This window comes from Agelaius phoeniceus, chromosome 10 (assembly GCF_051311805.1).
Source record: "Agelaius phoeniceus isolate bAgePho1 chromosome 10, bAgePho1.hap1, whole genome shotgun sequence".
NCBI lineage: Eukaryota > Metazoa > Chordata > Aves > Passeriformes > Icteridae > Agelaius > Agelaius phoeniceus.
In genome coordinates, this window is record NC_135274.1 from 9,471,201 (window position 1) to 9,492,045 (window position 20,845).

General features: G+C 39.6%; 1 long non-coding RNA gene across 1 annotated transcript in view; it reads right to left on the minus strand.

Moving 5' to 3' along the window:
- The window catches only part of LOC143694843 (uncharacterized), a 64,621-nt gene that overhangs the window by 39,968 nt on the left and 3,808 nt on the right, over window positions 1–20,845 (minus strand). Inside the window, exon 2 of the long non-coding RNA XR_013183568.1 lies at window positions 6,072–6,223. This is a non-coding gene — a long non-coding RNA (uncharacterized LOC143694843). The remainder of the gene's footprint in view (window positions 1–6,071; window positions 6,224–20,845) is intronic.

Here is a 20,845-nt window from a genome sequence, read left to right on the forward strand (position 1 = left end):
TTAGCCTGTGCTAATTGTGCACCACTGCTGTCATTGGAGCATGTGTCCCCTGCTGGACTGCATCACCAGAAAGCTCTTCCAGTCCATCTGTGACAGCTCCAAGAGCACAGGAAACACTCTCTGTGGATACACTGATTCAATGTGGCAGGGGATAAGTGGGCTGGCAGCAGTGGCTTTGTGCATTTTAATAACTGAGGAAAAAAGAGATGGGAATGAAATTCAGGAAGTGAAACAGAGAATGCAAATTTTATCTTCTCAACTGACCCAACATGCTTGTGCTTAAGTTGCATTTGAAAGGACTAGAAATTTTGCTGGGACAATGAAAACTGCACACATCTCTTATAAGATATATTACACCTCAAAGTAACTTGTATAACAGATCTTAATGTAGATGATTTACACATTTTACCATATAAAATACACCAATGTGCTTCAAAAGGTTTGGTTAGGGCTTACTTGTTGCTGTTGTTTTCTCTTGTTCCTAATGGGGATCAGTAATTAGAGTAGTAACTTGTCTAAGATTAAAGAATGCAGAGAAAGGAAAAGAGAAGTGCAGCCAAGCAAAATACTTCCCTGGATTACCCATACAGTATCTGTGTAGGTAAATAGATGTAAGCACATAACCTTTGGAGATACAGAGATGTTCTTAAATCTGATATACACAATGTGGGCTTTGTCCCACAAATTACTGGGTATCACATCATACAGAGTCTATCATATAATCAGTGTGTAAATATGACAAACTGAGATTAATGCATGACACATTTCTTCTTACAGTCTTAGATCATATTCCTGAAACTGGAAAGAGATTTTGGATATCAAGAGGAAATAATAATAATAATATTTCCTCTTGATATCAGAAAATAATACTGAAAATAATTTCTTCTCTAAAATCAGAGATTTTAGAGATCAGACTGAAATTTCAGCAACTTTCCTCACAAAAGTACAACAAACACATCACAATAATTAACTGGAACAGATACCAGTGGGACTCTCAGTTAAGAACATTCTGCTTCATAGGGAAAATCATGGATTTTTCAGTTACAAGGAAGTTATGACTTAGTGAATCCTAAAATACCCTTGTGCCCTGTCTTAAGCTGCTGTTAAGTATTTATGTTCCATTTTGAGTTACTGACCAGCTCTGCATGGAGGTGATCTAGGAGCCAAGGGTTGCCTTAGTTATTTATTTTTTGCTCAGTCTCCTTGATGTGAAGGAGTTTAGGACACTTTGAACAGCAAAGGAATTGGAAGTGTGAGACAACATTTTCTTCTGGGGAAGTAAAAAAAGCTGGAAAGAGATACAATATTTTTTCCACAGCATGCATTTAGTGGCCTTTAAAAAAAATAACACAATATCACTTTCACAGCAAATGAAAGAAAAAAGAAAAGCATGGCTGGCTGTTCATAAAACTATGTCAAAACTCTTCCTGATTTTTTTCAAATTTGATTGGCAATATTTGTCCAGCTGTAAAGATAGTGTATGTGCCATAATATTTAGCCTTTCAGTCTGAAGTCACTGTAAAAGACTCACTTTAATTTAAAACATAAACAAATCTCTTATCTAGCTTGCCTGTTTTGGAACATCAGTGCAAACATAACTTAATAACTAATATAGCAATAAAACTTCTGCAAGGAGAAATTTATAGTACATTAATCTTTAGATTCTGTATTTGGACTGGAAATTATTAGAGGATAATGGAGTAAATGCTTTGCTAAGTGAATACAAACTTAAATACTGTATATATCAAATGTGGACATGCTGAAGAATAAATCTACACTACAGATTAATTAATTTACAGACAGAACTTTCTTAAATGAAAGCTTGTGAAATAATAAGTCCAGGGAAATGAGTATGCCATCATTAAAGGGCAGGAAGTAAATTCAATGTGAATCTATTAAATGAGAGACAGCAAAGTTTTCTATTGAAACAGCGAAAAAATAGCCACAGCCATCAAAGTTTCCCTCCCCCAGATAGGAATCAACTTTTTATGCAGCCTGGAGGTGCTGCCAAACTTATTAATTAAAATTGTCTTAATTGTGGGGTCACCTGAACACAGAAGACTGCAGATTCTGTGGAAATATTCCTTCCACAAGGAGGAGAGTGCATAGAAAATACCTCCCAGCATGTTCACTCACTATCCACCACTCTAAAGTCAAACTCTGTGTCAGGTTTAGTTTGCCATGCATTCTTCATCTTTTTTTATGAGAAAATCTATGCAACTCTACTACCAAATGTGGTTGTGCATGTGAAGTCCTAGCAAGCAGCTGGATGCAAATAGAGATCATCAGAAGTCAAGAGGAAATTGAATCTTTGCACATGGTTTGCACTAAGGCAGTACAAGAACTGAACTATGGCCATTTCTCCAATTCAGCTGTGACCGACCCTCAGAATCTTATGGATAGCTTGGGTAAGAAAGCCACAAACACATATCTTGTGCTATTTCTTTCACTACTTCTTTCCTTTCTTCTCAAAGCACTTCTATGCTAATTGAACCGGAGGAAAAAAAATAAAAGAAAGGAAATTCTCCTTCCTACATTCCAGTGATTTTCAGTTAAAATTAAATCTGGTTAAACTGCAGCAAATGTCTGCTCTGTAGGACTGAAACAGGGGGAAGTAGGTTATTGAAAAATGAGAATTGATGGTGGCCCATGTTTAAGATGCCATTGTGGATTGGGTTGCATGGCAGGGTTTTGGTAGTGGGGGAGCTACTAGAGTGGTTTCTCTGAGAAGGTGCCAGAAGCTTCCCCTGTGTCCACCAGAACCAATGGCAGTTTATATGGATAGGGCTTCCTTCCAATGTGTCAAAGTGCATTTTAAAGAGATAAGCCCAAGCCTTTCAAAGGATTAAACATTGCTTCACTCAGTGTTGCCCAAGGTCTCATTCTGAAAATTGAGCTGTGCCATTTATGTCAGTTCAGCTGCACAACACCAGGTACAGTCTCCTGCTTCTGTAAAAGTAGATTTTCCTGACTAATGGCCCTCTATCCCAACGAAATGCTCGCTTCCACTGATAAGGGTATTGCAGGAAGAAAAACAGAAGGGTGTTTGTTGGCAAATAATGTTTCCCAATCTGAGGAAACAGCTGGGGAAGATGATTGTCAGACAGGTTTAGAAGCACAGAACAGACAGGAGTAGCAAGAAAGGTGAGGAAACATGACCTCGACTCCACCCAAACCACAGGCCACCCACATTAATTTTCTGATATTTACAGATGAAATAGGAGTTAACTCTTCCCAGCTTCTTTCTGTTTTCCTGCCTGCCCTAAATCTGTGACCTATGGCTGCAGCTTCTGCACAGGCTCAGTAAATCCCAGTCAGACCCTCTGCATCTCCCTTACCCAAACCTTGAGCTCTCCCAGGGCGTGCAAGGAATGGCCATGTCCATACCTGGGAATAGGAGTCCAAGGAATGAAAAGGGGATAGTGAAATAAAAGCATTAAGATGAAAAAGGGTAAGGACGAAGAATGTTAGAATTTAAGAATAAAGATAGATAATGGAAAAAAAAACCCTCTCCCCCAGCCTGTCAAGAAAACTTTGGGATTCTTAGCTTTGAAAAAAAAAATAAGAATACAAAACTTAAAATGATGAGCCCAAAAAGCATTCTTAATAATCTTGAATTAGTTTTTCAATAGAGAAGTGAAAATCGGAGAGAGCAGTGTTAATTAACATCCTAATGTCATGTCAGTGCTGGTATGTGTATGAATTACTGCTACAAATCCTAGAGCAAGAGGTGTGCTGTTATCTTTCTGATAGCATTCACATATTTCTTTCCTGATTTTTTTTGGTAATGCTGAGAAAACTAACATCCTATGTAATCACAAAAGACAGCTGAACATGATAAATAGATGGTCTCATAGTATCAAAACTATTGAAAATATTGCCATTATTTCCTTGTTAATAAATGTCTTGGTTGGGATTTTTGAAAGAAAAATCCTTTTACCAGAATCATGTGCTGCACTCATCACTGGCCTCATTTTCCACACACCAAACTTAAGCAATTTGCAGTCAAAAAGAATAATTTGCACTAACTTGCCATGAACCATTTTTGGATTCCTCCTGAACTGGAGTCACTATCAAGTCAACACAGAGCTATTCTGTAGGTAAATTCATAAATTATGTATGCCTACAGGACTCAGGACACAGCACCTTACTTATTTACAGTTTTCCTTGCTGTTACTTTTCTTTCTATTTTCTTTCTCCCTCTTGATCTACTCCCAAGAGCTAAGTCTTTTGGAAAATAATTTTCAGTGTTGCAACTTGTGTGTATTTGCACTTTTAGGACTGATTCCTGATATTCTGTGCTCAGGTGGGAGGAAATGAGTGATAGGGATATTAAAGGCCAGGGATACTGAGGGCTCTTCAAGGTACCCAAGTAATTCTGAAAAATCTAAGGCAACCACAACTGGCTGACAAGGACTTAGCACCCTTGTAGTTCACCTTACAGACTCTTTGAAATGATCCTCCATCCCTTTCAAGTCACAAGGTCTCCATTCATTTAGCTGTGCAGGATCAACCCCATGAGGCTAAAGCATGCCAAAAAACTGTCAGAAGCTAATAGCCAGGACATGTGAGAGCAACACTTCATTCCCTGGATGAATATGGGGGTTCACCTGGCATGAATAAGGATTATGACTTCAGAGGGGGATTTTCTGATAAAACCTCTGATTTGTATCAACTGCAGTCCCTGTGACTTTGCAGCAGACTTCCAGGCACATTTGCACTTCCCTCAGCTATCCCATGCAATGCCAATATCCCGTTCTTTCCAAATTGCTTTTCATAAATTAAGGCGGAGCTAATTTAGCAAACTGCCCATCAGAAAGGCTTTTCAGATTAAGGAAAATTTTTCCATAAAGTGATTTTTCAAACATGCCTTCCTTCATAAAAAAAAGTCAGATTAAAAGTATTTTAAGGGCCATGTTTGTGAAAAAAACCCCATTTTTAAAGGCACATGGTGGCCAACAGCAACAATGGCTGAGGTTGGGACACTGCTGCAGAGCAGAGGCTGCTGCTCCCCTAACGACTCCAAGTCTACAATGAACACAAACTTAAGTGAGGAATTTGAGACTATTATTAGCTTTCATCAGTTTCTCTGTGGCTTATTCATGGAATCTGGACAGATCCCAGAAGCATGGTTTCTCAGCCCTCATTAGGCTCTGCAAAATGAGCCTCTCCTACTTGGAAATACCTACTTGGCACCAATTCTCTCTCCTCTCTCTTCTTTCAGTGGCTGTTTTGTTGCAATATTCAGGGTTCATATTGGGCCAGATCCTTTTGCAGAGGAAGGGCTGAACCACGCCTGTAACAGTGAAGGGAAGGCTGCACATGCCTTTATTTCTTACAGCTGCACACGTAACACAACTGAAAATGTCTGCAGAAAACCAAGTTCACACTCAAACACCCTGAAAAGCTCCAGCAGGGCTACCTTTGTCACTGTGTGCCCTCTCTCCTGGGTACACTCACTGCACCAGACTTGCTCTCTTGCAAACACACAGAGTCAGTGACCTGTGAAAATGGTCCTGATCTTTCAAACATGAGCTCTGCTCTGCCAGCCCCTCATCAAATAGAAAGATCATTTATGTGATGAACCATCCACAAAAGGCCTTTATTTAGAACACACAAACATGTGTGTCACTTTCTGCTCATAATACCCAACATACCAGCACAAAAGCAAATTCACGTGGATGAGGTGGCAAAGGAATAATCTTTTAAAAGGTCAGTGCAATGCTAAATTCACTTGAATTAGCCAGAAGGAGCTAAGTTTGGGGTGCCCTGTCTCCTGACTGAAAAGCTTAGCTGTAGGTCAGCCAGAGATGACTTGGGTTAACAACGTAGCATCCAAAAATAATTATTTTGTCTGCTAGGAAAACAAACCCACTGAAGTCAGGAGTGCTTTCTCTTTTGAAGAATGGGCAGCAGTAGTGCCAGATGACAATCCCCTTTGGGCTGGATGCTGGCTTCTTGCTTTCAAGTGTTTCACGGACCTTTAAAGTAATTCCCAATTTTTCTAACCCTTAACATTTAATTTTCCCAAATTCTTCAACTTCAGGGAGATACTTGATATTTATACTTACTGAAACGGCGAGGTATTTTCAACACCAACAGTCCTATTTTACTCTTCATCCTTCTCTGGCACAATTTCTATCACCACTTCCACCTCTCTTACACCTTTTTCTTCAGTTGGACTCATTAAAGCATGGTGTCCTCATGGTAGTAGGTTTTTTGCCTAAAGCAATGACAGAGAAAAGAAAAAACCAGATCTATTAATTGATATTACTGACAGGAACCCTGATTTCTAAAGTCTAATATATGAGGTTTTCATGAGGGATTTTTTTTTTCATTCAGCAATTTTTTTAATTCCCTCCAGATTTCAAATTAGTTTGTTACCAAAAATTTGAGCTTTGTAAGTGCATAAAGGACAGAAAAACAAAAACACTGATGTTAATCATTGGGGATTCAGTTGGCATTGATTACAACCAAAACCAACTTTTGAGTTCTGCCTCATGGATGTCTTACAAAACAAGCAAAGCTTTCCAAATGTTTCATAGAAAATATCCAAAATAAAGTGGTGGTATGTCGTAAATGCACAATTTTTTTGTTCTTTGCAAACCCATTAATAATGTATTCAGTTAGCATCTTTAAAAACATGCAATTATGGTTTCTTTTCAGTAGTATTCTGTTCAATATGGAGAAAATAAAAATGAATCACACAAAGTGGACTTGAAAGACCATAAATATTACTGTTAATTCTGGGATATTCCACTTTTCTGGTGGCAAGGATTAAGAGTTGGGAATTTGCTATGTCTCAATGGAAAGTTTGATATTAAACAGTTATCATTAGGCAGCACCAAGAAAACCACTTGTTCTCAACATATTTTCCTTTCCATAAACCAGGGAGCCAGAACTTTTCCATAGAAAAAGGAAGAGGAAATAAATGCATTTCATATAAAACCACTGAACATTTTTGGTCAGACCTCAATTATTTTCAAAAGCTTCATGGGGTGGTAGTGGTTCTGTTTCAAATTAGGGAGACGTCCAGGAGGCACACAGGAGATTGGGATGTGCCTTCCTCAGAACACAGGGATGCTGCTACCCCAGGCAGATTCAGTTAACTGGGGAAATAGAAAGCACACACAAAACTTTAACATGAATATAACCAAGGAATGCAGCTGTTGGCTTCATCTGCACTGTTTTCCTAAACAATATCTAATTTACCTCTTTCAAAACCACTGACTGGGAAGAGGTTGGCTTGTCCAGGCACTTTTTTCTTTCCCTATGAAGCCTAGATTTTATACAACATATCGAAAATCAGCTATTTCCCAGTGTTTAAACTTGCTGCTACTCCCACAAAAATTATATTGCTCGTTATTTTGTGTTGTTGAATAGCTGGTCTGCTGCTGAACTCATTCATCAATCTACCTTAGATTTTAATAGGAGGACCCAGCTGTGCTGCTGCCAAAATTCATGGCACAACTCCCAATGATGGACACTGCTGGTTGCCAAGGAATGCAATGTGCTCATAGCAGATGCCTTTAGAATCATTAGGAGCTTTGCACACATACATTTATATAATGTATAGTATTAATTTCTTAGCAGTAGTAGACATGAGCCTAAATATTGCCATTCCAAAGCCTCAGTAATCAATAATAATGATGAATGAATTATTAACATAGAGGTCCTGCTTATGGAATTTTCACAAGGTGGCTGTGAATTATTCAAACACACACTGGTACATGGAAAACAATGTGTTTGCAGCATTGTTCAAATACTCAGAATTCAGGCTGTCTTTTGTTTTGGCCAAATCCATCAGGTGGAATGAGTGTGCTAAAGCATTTCCTGTAAATCTTCCACAAGCAAACCTAATCATGGAGGATCACAGAATCATTTAGCTTGGAAGATACTGCTAAGATCATGAAGTCCAACCATTGACCCAACACACCAAATCCACCACTAAATCATAACCCTAAGCACCATATCCATGGGTGTTTTGAACCTATGGATAGAGATGGTGACTCCACCATTTCCCTGGATGACCTGTTCCAATGTTTGATAACCCTTCCTGTGAAGAAATGTTTCTAAATATCCGAACTAAACTTCCTCTGGTGCAACTTGAGGATGTTTCCTCTTGTCCTGTTTTGGTAGCTGGGAGAAGACACCAACCCCACCTGGCTACACCCTTCTTTCAGATATTAATGCCAATGATTAGCTAAGAGAATGATTAGCTCCCCCTGAGTTTCCTTTTCTCCGAGCTGAACTCCCCAGCTCCCTCAGCCACCCTTGTGCTCCAGAGCCTTCCCCAGCTCCATTCCCTTCTCTGGACCTACTTCAGCCCCTCCATGTTTCCCCTGTAATAAAATTCCAAAAAACTGAACAAAGTATTCAAGGTGCAGCTTCACCAGTGCTTATTACTGGATTTAATTCCCTTTTCCTCTGAATCTGGTTACTACTTTTAAAACTTTCCTATTGCTATTCTGGCTCTTTGCAGACTGGTTATTTTCTTGGACAGACTTTAAATAAAGTCAGTTACTGCAGTCCAAAATTTTCTATTACCTGACTGCATGACATATGACAAGAGAAGGATGGAGGTACCCCAAAATTGTCATTCTTCCTTGTTCTCCCTCCTTTGTTTCCTCACCAGTCTTGTAATCCACAATAAAACCCCTGTTGAGAGCCTTTCTTGTTCAGTTCACAAGTCCACCTCCAAAGTTTGAAGCTCTGGCTCAAACAGCTAATTAGAGAACTTACCTTCTATAGTCTCCCTTACCCTGTAGTTTGCTAACCCTAATCAGCTTTGCCCATTTGAATGCTTTCCCACATCCTGCATTCCAACTAAGCTGACATTTTGTCAGGCTGAGCAGCTTCCTACCTTCCTTTCAGCTAAACTTGATAATTTGATCACATAGTCAAGATACAATTACTCTGTAGGCAGGAACTGAAAGCTTTTCACAGTTTACTTTGTCCAAAAATACCAGCATTTGAAAAACTTTTTAGAATGGGCAAGATTTTAATATAATTTAAAAGTGAAGGGCAAGAAAATATTTAAGAAACAAGCAGAAAATTCTTGTTCTGAACCCATTTTCAGTTCAGATACCATTCAAATTTACTAATATTACATTTTCATCAAAGAGGAATTCAGCTCTAAAATTTGTCTGTGAGACTCCTTATTTCCATATACTTTCTTTTAGAGAAAGACAGTTTCAATAAGAATCATACAGCAGAGGAAAAACTACTAAAGATATCAGCACAATTTAGTAGCCAAATTCAGTTTTTCTTACTGATTTTCAGTATGAAATAATTTTGCTTGGATTTATTGGAACTGTTAAAGATTAGCAACCCCTCTGCTTCCCTAAAATAGCCTTTAGAATCTCAGAAAAATCTGAGATAAAAACTCAGAGCAGTTGATTTGCATCATTTCTGCAGAGGAATGTGACAACTGGGACATTCACCATCCTTTATTTGCCAGAGCTTTCAGACAATTGACTTCATCTATGCAGATTCCTGTCAAAGGATGGTAAAAGGTCACTCCAAAATGTGTCCCTCCAGGCCATGTGGGCTTGAGTGCTCCTGTCCACAACTTATTTGCTATAGTCCACTGCTTTTAGGTACTCATGAAAAGAGCCTTGTGCAAAGCCCATATTAAGACATCTCTGCATGAGCTTTCCTTTACTTTTTTCAAAGATTCTGGACAGACCTCATCTATGTGGCAAAGGTCAAATGGGAAACATCTTGAAAAGAGCTACTGAAGCAACAAGGGAATGTGAACCTTTGTGCTCTTCTGCTCTCAGCCATGAAGCTACTGTACCTTATGAGTAAGCTCATGGTGCTTTGTTCCTTTGAGACTGTTTATTAAAAAATAGGCCTTTGAAAGCCCTCTTTATTTTCAGTTTGAATCATATAATTAAGGGGAGGAGGTGGAAGCACACTTAAAATGTTTTCGCTGGAGTCACCTTTGTGAGTCGAGGGGAAGGATCTGTATTTACAAGAGATGAAATACAGGTCTGTGAAACAATCACAGAGAATGTATTGGTATTTGAAAATGACAGTTGTACTGAAAAACTTCATCTTGAGGTACATTTTATTACAGAAATCTGACAGTTCAGAAGGCTTGATCACTCGTGAAGCTTTTCATACTACATTTCTATTCTCTTTTAGCATCCAAGACAAATGGAAAAAGAGGCAAATCATTCCAAGTCTGCTCAGATTCACAGGTTTTAGTAGAATATTGCCTTATTTTTCATAGTTTGAGATCTTACTGATTGCCTTGATGTGTCCTCATATCAATTCTTTTTCAGAGCAATCAGTTTTCCTGTTACAAGACCTACTACAATTTTGCTCTCAATTTCAGAAGAAACCTCCTGAACCTCTTTGAGAGAAGCAAGCAATAATATGTCACACCCAAAGAAATTACAGGAAATATGCTGTTCTTAAAGATACCCAGAAAAGGTCAGCTATGAAAACAAGAATAAAACCAGCATTTCCATCCCTGGCCTGCCTCAGATGTTGAAGGTAGGGAATGTTAAGCAGAGGAAAGTCTGCCCCAGGCTGAGGGCACCTTGCAGTCCAGCACAGGGGCTGTGCTCATGGACCAGACGCAGGTGGCCATGGAGCAGATTTTAGGGGACAGGCTCTGTCCTGCCCAAGTGCCACCAGCCTGGTTACCACCAGGGCTTAATTTGAAGGTTTAAATGGAACCTCGTTGTGCCAAGTAATGGATGCATATAGTAGAGGAAATGTATGTGAATATCTGTATAGAGGCTTTGCCCCAGAGGTCCCGGTTGCCCTTGATGGGCTGCAGCTGCCATGTCCTCAATTGGGCTGCAGCTGTGACCAGTGAAGATGACTGGGATAAAAGGGGGTGGGTTAGCCAGTCAGGGAGAGCCTTGGAGGAGCCTGGCCTGAGAGAGAACAGCAGCCATGAGAATACACCAAAGAGGTATGGCCTTCAGAAGTCTGATAATATCATTATGGGACTCTAGAAATAATAGAACAACAACAGATGTATTCAGAAATATCTGTATGAAAGGGACAGATTTCTTTTGAAATCACATTTCTGTACCTTTCAAACAAATTTGTGGTGTCAGGTGAAGAACAGGGTGCCATTTGAAAAACAGGGATAGGCCTTTTTGCAATTTGCATAATCTACAGTAATATTAGTGATTTCCATTTTGTAACTCACACAGAGAATATTTACTTGATGTAATGTTAAATGTGAGCTCTGTGAAATATTGCAATTCCAGAAATGTGTCAAGAAAACACACTCATCTCAAAAATCAAGCTGAAAAACTATGATCTGCCTTTTAAGAATCTGCCTGTGCCAATAACTCAAATTCTTTTTCCAGTATAAAAAGCAGGATGTGCCTGTTTAACATGACCATAATGTTATCTAACAGAAGCCCACAGAAAACATGAAACATTTGTCTTACAGTCCCTAGGTGAGCACATTATCATTTTCTTCTTGTCACTCAACACTGAGCATGTTAGATAACAACCTATAATAGAATTTAATATAATGCTTTCTCCAGTCAATACTGGGATGAAGATTGAGATTTTTCTAATGGGCTCTGAGTAGCCAAATCCCCTGGGCAGCATGGATGACCCCATCAGCCTTAAAATTCAGTCGAGCAAAAAAATAGTGTCAACAGAATTTGAATATTGGAAAACAGTTGTTGCCTTCCCTACCCTAAAATGAAAATCCACACATAGAAATATGTATTTAATAGAAAACTTTTGAGAGAAACATTTTTTCCTCAAAGAGTTTTTTTGAAGAAATGTCATCTGCATTTATGGAATAGCAGTTCAAGATTTTGCGTCTGCCCTCCTATTTCTATCATGCTAATAAAAAGAAAATGTCAAAGAAGCATAACAAAAACAATTCTGAAATTAAATAATTATTTTGATTTTTTTCCTTTTGTCTCATTTAATTGGGACTAGGAAGGGAGACTTCCTTAGTGGCAGGTTAGAAATGTGCTTTGCTGGCTGATCCTGTGCCTATCTCACAATATTTCTGGGCTCATGAAGCAGCACTGAACACCAAGGTAGAGGAAACCTGACAGCTTCTCATGAGTCCCTCCAGCTTAACCCCAGACAAGTACCCAAAATAGCCCCACCAAGGGGTTTTTTTAAGAGGAAAAGGAATAGAGCTTTTCTGTTAAAATGTACAACATGAGTCTGCCTGGGGCTGTACCAGCACTGCTCAGGTAGCAAATCCAATGTGCAATTAGTTACTAAAGGACTGGAGACCCAGCTTTGACTTCAGGCATCCATGAGGAACCAAACATCCTCTTTGCCTCTTTGATCCTGTCCCTAAAAATAAGCAGGTGATGATAGTACAGTCCCACCTATTGTTGCCTTTCCTTACACAACAATCAGCCTCTCTAACAGAATTCAATCTGATAAGCCAACTTTTATCCTCAACTTTTCTCGTTCAATTAACTTGTAATAACTGAAACTCTCAAGGCAGCTGAAAGCCAGTCAGGAATGATCTTTCATGTACACTAACATCTGATTCCTGGGAAATGAACTGTAATTATTAAAAATAGCTTTCCAGTTGAATCCATATACTGACAGGAGGCAAATATACATTAAGAAGTTAATTTAAAACTACTAGGGACATGGAACCATAAGCACAAATTGATTTGTGTGAGTTTAAATGTCCCTCTGCACATTACAGATTGCTTCTACTGGTATGTGTGTAAAAACACCTTACTATCAGTATTTCAATAATGCAAAGATGTAATCAAGGTTGTGCCACTTGAAAATTTGGAATTACCCATATTAGTTATTGAGAAAGTAAGCATCACACAAAAATATCTATGGATTTTTCTTTACTTGTTATGCATAATATAGAAACAATAGTGTTTCTATTCTAATGGATAAATAGATGCTCTAATATAAATCTCTACATACATGTATTTTTATTGAGACCGGAAAAATACCAACACCCAGTTGTAAAAATGATGTCTTCAAGTAAGACCTTACAGTATAAATAGACAATAAAGACAGGGAATGGAAATAAAAGCCTTGTTATGAACACTTTATGATCTTAGGCACTGAGGGACTAAAAGATTTTCCCCATCCCCATAAGAAACCTCTGACAAAAATAAGAATCAAACCAGAACTCTTAAAATGCAGTCTTGTGCTCTAATGACATGGTCAAAAGTGTCTGTAAAATATTAAAGGTTTAGCAGGAAATGATGTTGTGAATTAACATGGAGAGTTGCTAATACAATAATTGAGTTTATTTTGCATATTTGCCTTCTGAACTCCTGGGCATAGCAAAACTCTTCAGGGAGTGGGTGATTATGCCAACAAAAAGAGTATGCATGTGTATTCAGAGACATCTTTTCAAATCACATAGTTGGTTTATTTTTTTCCCATTGACCTTCCTGAAGGTGACTTAGTGCTGACATGCTATTGTTGAATGGTTTTCTATGAGAAAGAGAACAAAATAGAATCTGGATTAATGAAAAAATAATTTGCTTGAAGACTGTGTTCTGCAGGAAATATGATTGCCTCTTAGCAATTTGAAAGAGATTTGAATCTGGAGAAAAACAAAAATAAAAGAGAAGGATTCTGGAAGGTAGGAGTACCCCACAACTGTCAGTTCTACCCCACTCTGGGCTAAAACACTGATAGACACCTTTGTGACTAACACTGCAAATTAAATGCAGCTGCTAAAACATTTCCTGGCTGATCTTTGGGTATGTTACATTTGACCCACATTGCTGAAATGCTGCTCCAAACTGAGTCATGTCTTGTGGGCACCTTACAGATTAGTCCAAGCAAAAAGCACCACTAAAACCAGTGGTGAGTTGCACTAAAATAAGAAGATAAGTCAGTGGAATCAGCTACTTCCCCCTCCTTGTCACAAAACCCAGGGCTGCAGATGAGCTCCCCGTGGCTGTTGAGCCTTGCATCCTCGATGAGCACAGGCTGGAGCCGCCTCTGAGCACAGCCCCTGCCCAGCATCCCCCAGGCTGCTCCTCAGGCTTCTCCTGGCTTTGCCTCTACACACCTTCAACTCCCCTCTGAGGACTCCAAACCCAGAACTACATTTTATTGGCATGAAATGGAAACAAAATATTATAGGAAGTATTAAAAGGCTGGGAGTAACCAAACTGAAAATATTGTTTCTGCTTGATTACTGTGCTGGTAGAGTGCATTACTGTGTCTTCTGTGTACAGTGCTAAGAGTATGAAAAAAGTCCCCAAAATCATACAATAGAAGTGCAGGAGAAGGAGGAATGGAAACCAGATGTTGAAAAAAGGTAAAATTAAGAGTATAATTTGTGGCACCATACAGTTATCCTCCACAGTCTCCAGCCTCACTTGCCTCACCAGGTCAGTGCAATGCAATTGTCAAGTATAAAAATCACAGTAATCTCAATTTTACACATATCTCATTCTCCAGGTTGTAGCTCTTTTCAGCCAAAATAACTTTTCTCACAGCACACCACAATGTAGGACTCCTCACATATAGGACTCCTCCTACATGCATCACTACCATTCCCAGACATTTTATGTTCAGTTTCATTTACAGACTTCTTGGAGCAGAACAGCACTAAAAACAAACAGGTTTTTAGTGTTTGTAGCACGTTTGTGTGTCAGTCAGTGTACAAACAATGTAATCTTAAAGGGCCACATTTCCCCAGCCTTTTATGCAGGGCTGAAAGGGTTTCAGCTCCTCTTTACTCCCACTTTCTCACACAAGAATCACAGTCCTGTAAGTTGCCCACAAATTGCTGCTTGTACAGAGCATAAAGCATCATACTCCAGCAGTAAATTAATCTGAGTAACATCTTTAAGCCTGTGTGCTGGGAGATATGTTAGCAGCTATTTTCAAGCATTCCTCAGCTTGCTATTTTAAAGTTCCCCAGCAAAGCCTCCAATCTTAGAGATGAGAGGGGTTTTCAGTGGGGACAGGTTCAGTTCAAAAGCAGTGCTATCTCTGCTTTTGGTGCTCAACTGGAAGATTTGTTTGTGAAATAATTTTGGGGAATTTAAGGAGAAATCATCACAGAACCAGATATGTTTCTGAGGAGTCCAGAAGTAGCATCCATAAATCATTGCAGGACACAACTCTGCAAAAGTGGCTGAAGGGCCACCAAGCCCTTACAATGAGCAAGAAAAGAAACAAATCTGATTTTCTCTTCAAACTCAGCAGATAATTAAACCATCAGAGTTAAGAAAACTGGAACTTATCACTGAAAAAAAATCTATCTCAATAATTTCTCATGTTCAAGGGTGGGCATAAATTTCACATAGGTACTTGCCAATTAACACATATAACCTATCCTCATATGTCCTATACATTTGCATAATTAACTAGAATTTCTAATACAAGCATACAATACTAAAGAATGCATACAGCATACTTTAATCTAAGCCTGATGCAGGCTGATAATGATCCTTAATTTTATAAGCAGTCTTAAGACATTTAATAAAACCTCTTATTCTTTCCTCCAGCAGCAACCATAGCTTAATAGCAAAAATTATTAAACTTATTGTAGAACCATTCAGTAGATTTAGCACATTAGCTTCTTTTGCATGTAAACTCACCCCAGCAGAAGAAAAAATGGGATTTGACATTATCATCACACCAGCCTTCTCCAGGTCTCTCCAAAATTTTCTCCTTGTCTTTCACAAAAGTAACAGATTTTGTCATTTTTCTGCCTATCTTCTTTTTCCAGATCGGGTCTAGTCCTAGCACAAAACTTTGTGATTTCCATTATAAAAGTTCACCTTTTATCCTTACTACTCATATTTTTTGCCTCACACAGTCTTTTGATGAATTACTGAACTTTAACTTCCTCACTTCTCTTTTTCTCCAGTCTCTTGTGATTATACCTCCCCAAAGCCTTTTGAAATGTAAAAAGTTATAGAGTCAGAATGCCTTCTTTCCACTGCTGCATGGATTCCTTCCACCTACACTAACAAATAGTGCAGCATGATATTCTTTAGCTGAACCTGTGGTGGTACAGCAAGTTTAAGGACATGATTTTAAAAAATCTCAATTCATAAACATGGTAGGTTTTGATTATATAGGAGACGTGCACTAAACTGGGTTTAATTTCTGTATATGATAAAAAGATAATTAAAATATAGAAATTAAAACCTCCTAAACAGATAGAATTTCCACTCACTGTCATTCACAGGGATGCAGGTATCTGCATGTGTGTGTAGAAGTGCATCACATTTTGATCAGCCATGGTTCCTCCTGCAATATGAGAATTTATTACAGGGAAATGTATGCCCTCAGACTGACCATCAGTCTTTAACAATGCCATAATTTACTGCTGCTTCTTTGGTAGAAGAAAGGAAAGTTGTTCTTGGCATTTGTTCTTAATTCTTGTTTTATGGGGGTCCAGTATCCAAAAATGCAAAGACTTTTCTTCCTCCTCCTTTGATTATAGGGTAAACTCTATTACATCCATATTTGCATCTTCTCTCCCATCCCATATCAAATGTTACAGCTCAAATACATCTCTGACAGAGATCTGGGCTCTCAGTTTTCTAAAGAGAATTATTAGTCAACTATTCTTTAGGAATTCTTTTGGAAGGAGGGGTTTTTTGTTATTTGACATCTGGCAGTCATTTAAAGCACTAGCATCTCCTCATTCAGAGCAGTGCACATATCTCATTTGCTTTCAATATTTTCTTGGTCTAAATGCCACCCTATTGCTTTTTTTGGCAAAAAAAAAAAAAAATCTGTTGGGTGGAGCTAGATTTCCACTGCTAGATTTTCACTTTACTTCATACTGTAACAGATCCTTTAGAACTACCTCATGTGCAAAATCTGTTGTTTATACAGGTCTGCAGCTGGCTTTGTCCCAGTTGCTCGAGAGTGATGTCTAAACATAAAATAATCTCTGTATAAACTGTGGGTTTGTAAAATATGTAAGCACTCTGTGTTTGTTCAGCCCAGGTCACTTGCTGAAAATGAAGGTTGTGCCTGGGTGATAACCATCAGATGCTGGTTCAGAAGGGAATCCAAATTTTTCCAAAGTTTTGTTATGCTCAAGTCACAAGGACACAAGATGGAGACAGGTTGGGCAGAATTTTAAAGCAAGCCATCAGCAGATGCAAAAACTTCCCCACAATAACTGCACTTCCTTGAATTCTGGGAGGTGAAGTCAAGTAAACAACATTTAAAGACATAGCTAATTATGAGATTGCACCCTTGGAGTCATTAGAGCTGCAATCAGGAACAATGCCTCCATTCTGCTCACACAGAGCAATGATCCTGCTCTAATGATCCTGCTCTGATGATTAACTGCTGCTGAAGGGTAGCAAAAGGTAAGGTTAGAGCAGTTTTCAGGCAATGAAATGTGTGTGACTCTTGAACCACACAGCTTATCACATTAAGGGTCCTGTCTTGCAAAAACTATGTCAAACTGTAGTTATTTTAGTTTTGGTACAAGGTAATCTCACCTATCAGCTATAAAATCTGACATTGTGTTTGGGGTTTGAAGAGTCAATGTTAGCTTAGCAGAAGCATATTGTTTACATCAAGTTTTAGAAAAGCATCTTTTTATATTAGAAGAGACTTCCATGTGAAAGCTAGGCAAAATATTACCTGAAAAAAAATGACAGATGGTCCAGTTTTAATGCCTAGGATAACCAACTAGATAGGAGAACCAACTAGAAAGGTCAGTAGGTCATTTTTGGCAAAACTATTATTTTAGGCTTTTCAATGCTTTTAATCAGATATAACAAAATGTTATCAACCCTACTTCAGCTATGTAGATTACCATTCAGCACAGCTCACTGATCAAAAAAAGCACATACAGCCTGGCAAAATTAATAATTTTTTTTCTGATCCCTTCCCATAATCTTCTGCAAGCTCCAGAGACCAGGATCTCCTCTTATGGAGGTGCCACTGTCTAAAATACAGGGGCCCATTTCCTTAGGACACCCTATAAATGAACATTTCAGCAGAGCAGCCTGCAGTGGTATGACTCCATGTGCTGAGCTCTGATATGGAATTTGTGTTTTTTCCAAGTCACCCTGGGATTGGGACCTTCTCCCCAAAGCCTTTCCCTCTGAAATCCCCTCCTGCCATGGAGTGTGTCCATTACAGCAATGAGAATGTTTGGGTGGCATCAGGCCATCAGCATGATCTTGTGGAAGTTTAACATATTCATTCATAGAATAAAACCCTGAGATTCCTGGACATTTATCATTCTTTAAATCTTCAAATAATCTTCCTTTTGCCTAGTTGAATACTGGAAAGATCAGAGCTAAGATTTAAGTCTAATAAAGAACTTCAACTTAGTTTGTGCCAATCTTCTCTTCCAAGTTCCACCCCTTCAATCCTCTTAGTGTCCTTTCTGAACTCAAATTTTTGTACGCTAAATTATTACCAAAATATTCTGTGTAATCATTTGGAATACAGATGATTTAAGCAAAACCTCAGCCTGTGCCGGCTCAGTGGTGCCAAGGCTCAGGTGTGTGTTCAGGGTTTGTTCTCCCTGTGTGCCAGAGCTGGAAGCAGCAGAGGTGTGAGCCCCACAGCAGCTGTGGCTCAGGTAGCTCAGTGCTGCTAAACCACTCCAGTTCTTTCAGCCAGCCCTTCTCCTGGCTCTGGTAAGTTCTGTGGCAAGGAATGCATTGCTTGTCTTTCTACAGCAGTCATTATTAGCATTTGTTGCCTTCACCATTGAAACTTGTTTCCCACACTCTGGTTTTTAACTTTCCACAAAATGACACCCACAGGGTGCAATGGCTTCATTCCAACAGCTCATCTGCCTCTATATTTGCAAACCTTTGGGACAAGATACTGAGCTCTCTTCTATGTCCTCACAACCTGCTGGAGTGATTTGCTCTTGAGGGAGCAGGAAGCTGAGGCTGACCCAAATTTTGTTTCCATTTCCCAGTTAGGTTCAGAGTCAGGGTTACTTGAGTGACAATAACTCTAATTTTTACCGTGTCATAAGCTTAACTATTTTTGGGGTATTTTCCCAAAAGGTTCTCAAATTTGCTTTGATAGTATTTGAAATACTACAGCATTTCTCTAAGGATTAATACAGGGTGTAGAAAAGGCTGAGGCAATCAATAAATTGTCTCAAAAGAAAAAAAAGGAGGGGAAGACTAAGTCTCCTTTAGCTTAGGGAATTTTGGGATCAGATAGCTTTTTTCTTAGTGAATAAGAGAGTCAAGATTACAGTTGAGGTCCCTCTTTGGGAATTTCTAATATTCTCAGGTGGCTGTAGTTAATTCTGTGTTTTTAATTCATCTCTTCAGCCAGCAGCTGGCACAGTTTCAAACAACAAAAATACACAACTCTCAAACAAAAATACAAGATTGACCATGATAATCAACACATAGCAAATATAATTAGAGTTTAGTGCTTGGATGAGAGAGAGAGCAGCATCCTGACATGGCAAATGTGCCTGTTGGGACAGCTGCTGCACCTGACAGCCTGTCCTTTGCCAGCTCCTGTCTGCCTCCTCTCCCCAGAGCCCCCAGTCCCCCTCTTGCTGCCCTTGGAACTGTGATCTGTGCCTGTGGAGAGGGGGCCAGGCCATCTGCACCCGAGGCTGCCTCTGCACAAGTGCTCAGCCCTCACAATGGAGCCCTGATTTTCCAGAGCCCTGGCACCCATTCAGCCATCTCACTGCAGCATCCCAACCTTTTCAGCAGTGCTTGGCCACGAGCAGTTCCTGTTGACATGAAGCATGTCTGTGTGCTTATCTACAGCTGTCACCTCTTCTGCAGGTCCTTTAAGCAGCTCCTTTGCTGGTGGCTGTGTCAGCACAATGACCTGTCCCACTGTCAGGCACAGCTCCAGGATGTGAGGTCCCCCGGGGGGACAAATCCCAGTCCCAGCAGCTGGTGGGGTCTGCTCTGCCTCCCTGGGGTCCTGCCAGCAAATGTGGCACAGCCCCAGGGGCAGGGCAGTCACAGGGACCCTCACAGAGCCCTGGGGCTATGGATGGAAGGTTCCAGGACTCTCCTCCCAGTGCTCCCAAATGAGTGAGCCACATCTCAGGAATGGAGAGGGAAAGAATGTGAGGCTGAATTCTCACGTGTGAATCACAGGCTCAGCATTGCACATGTCCAAGTGGGTCTGTAAACAGCAGAGACAGGAGCAGTAAACACTGCCTGCCTCTAACCAGTTGCACCTTTGCTCTTTGTAAGAAGACCTGATTGTCTTCCTACAACATTTGGAAAATGGCTGTTAACCTTGAGGTGAGGTTCACAAGCAATTGTTCTCATTTATCCCCTCTTTGCAACACTCCACACAGATTTTGTTCAAGCTTGTACCATGAATGTACCACACAGGACTCTGTCCCCAGGTTTCTGAACATTGCTCAGATAAAGGCAGCTTCTCCAGAAAGTAATCTGGATGGAAATATTCCTGTTTTGTAAATGCTGCCCCTGTGTTTGTTAGGGCTGAGATTGCCACCTACCTGAACAGAAGCACAAGGAAGTAAAGCCAAATTCCCTACTCCTCACAGGTGGAATGGGCAACTACATTATTGTTTAGAGGAAATATTTTCCTTACACACTTGTCTCTCAATGTTCCCTTCAAACTGTAATTAGCATAGGTTTGATACTTCATGTATAATGATGATTTGCCTTCCTGCCTTTTCACCATGCACTGTGTTTGGAAAATGCCAGTCTAACTCACAAGAAACAGAGAGAATACATGGATCCACTCTGCAAAGAGCACCAGGGAAGTGGATATGCAGGTAAATGTATTGAGACATCCCACTGCAATAACTGAGCCAGGCTGCAGGACAAAGTCAGCTGAGGAGCAGAAACACTAAACTACAAGACATAAACAACAACAGAACACCAAGTAAGCTGAAAAAATCTAAACCAGTTTTGTCCTCTAAAAAGCTGTT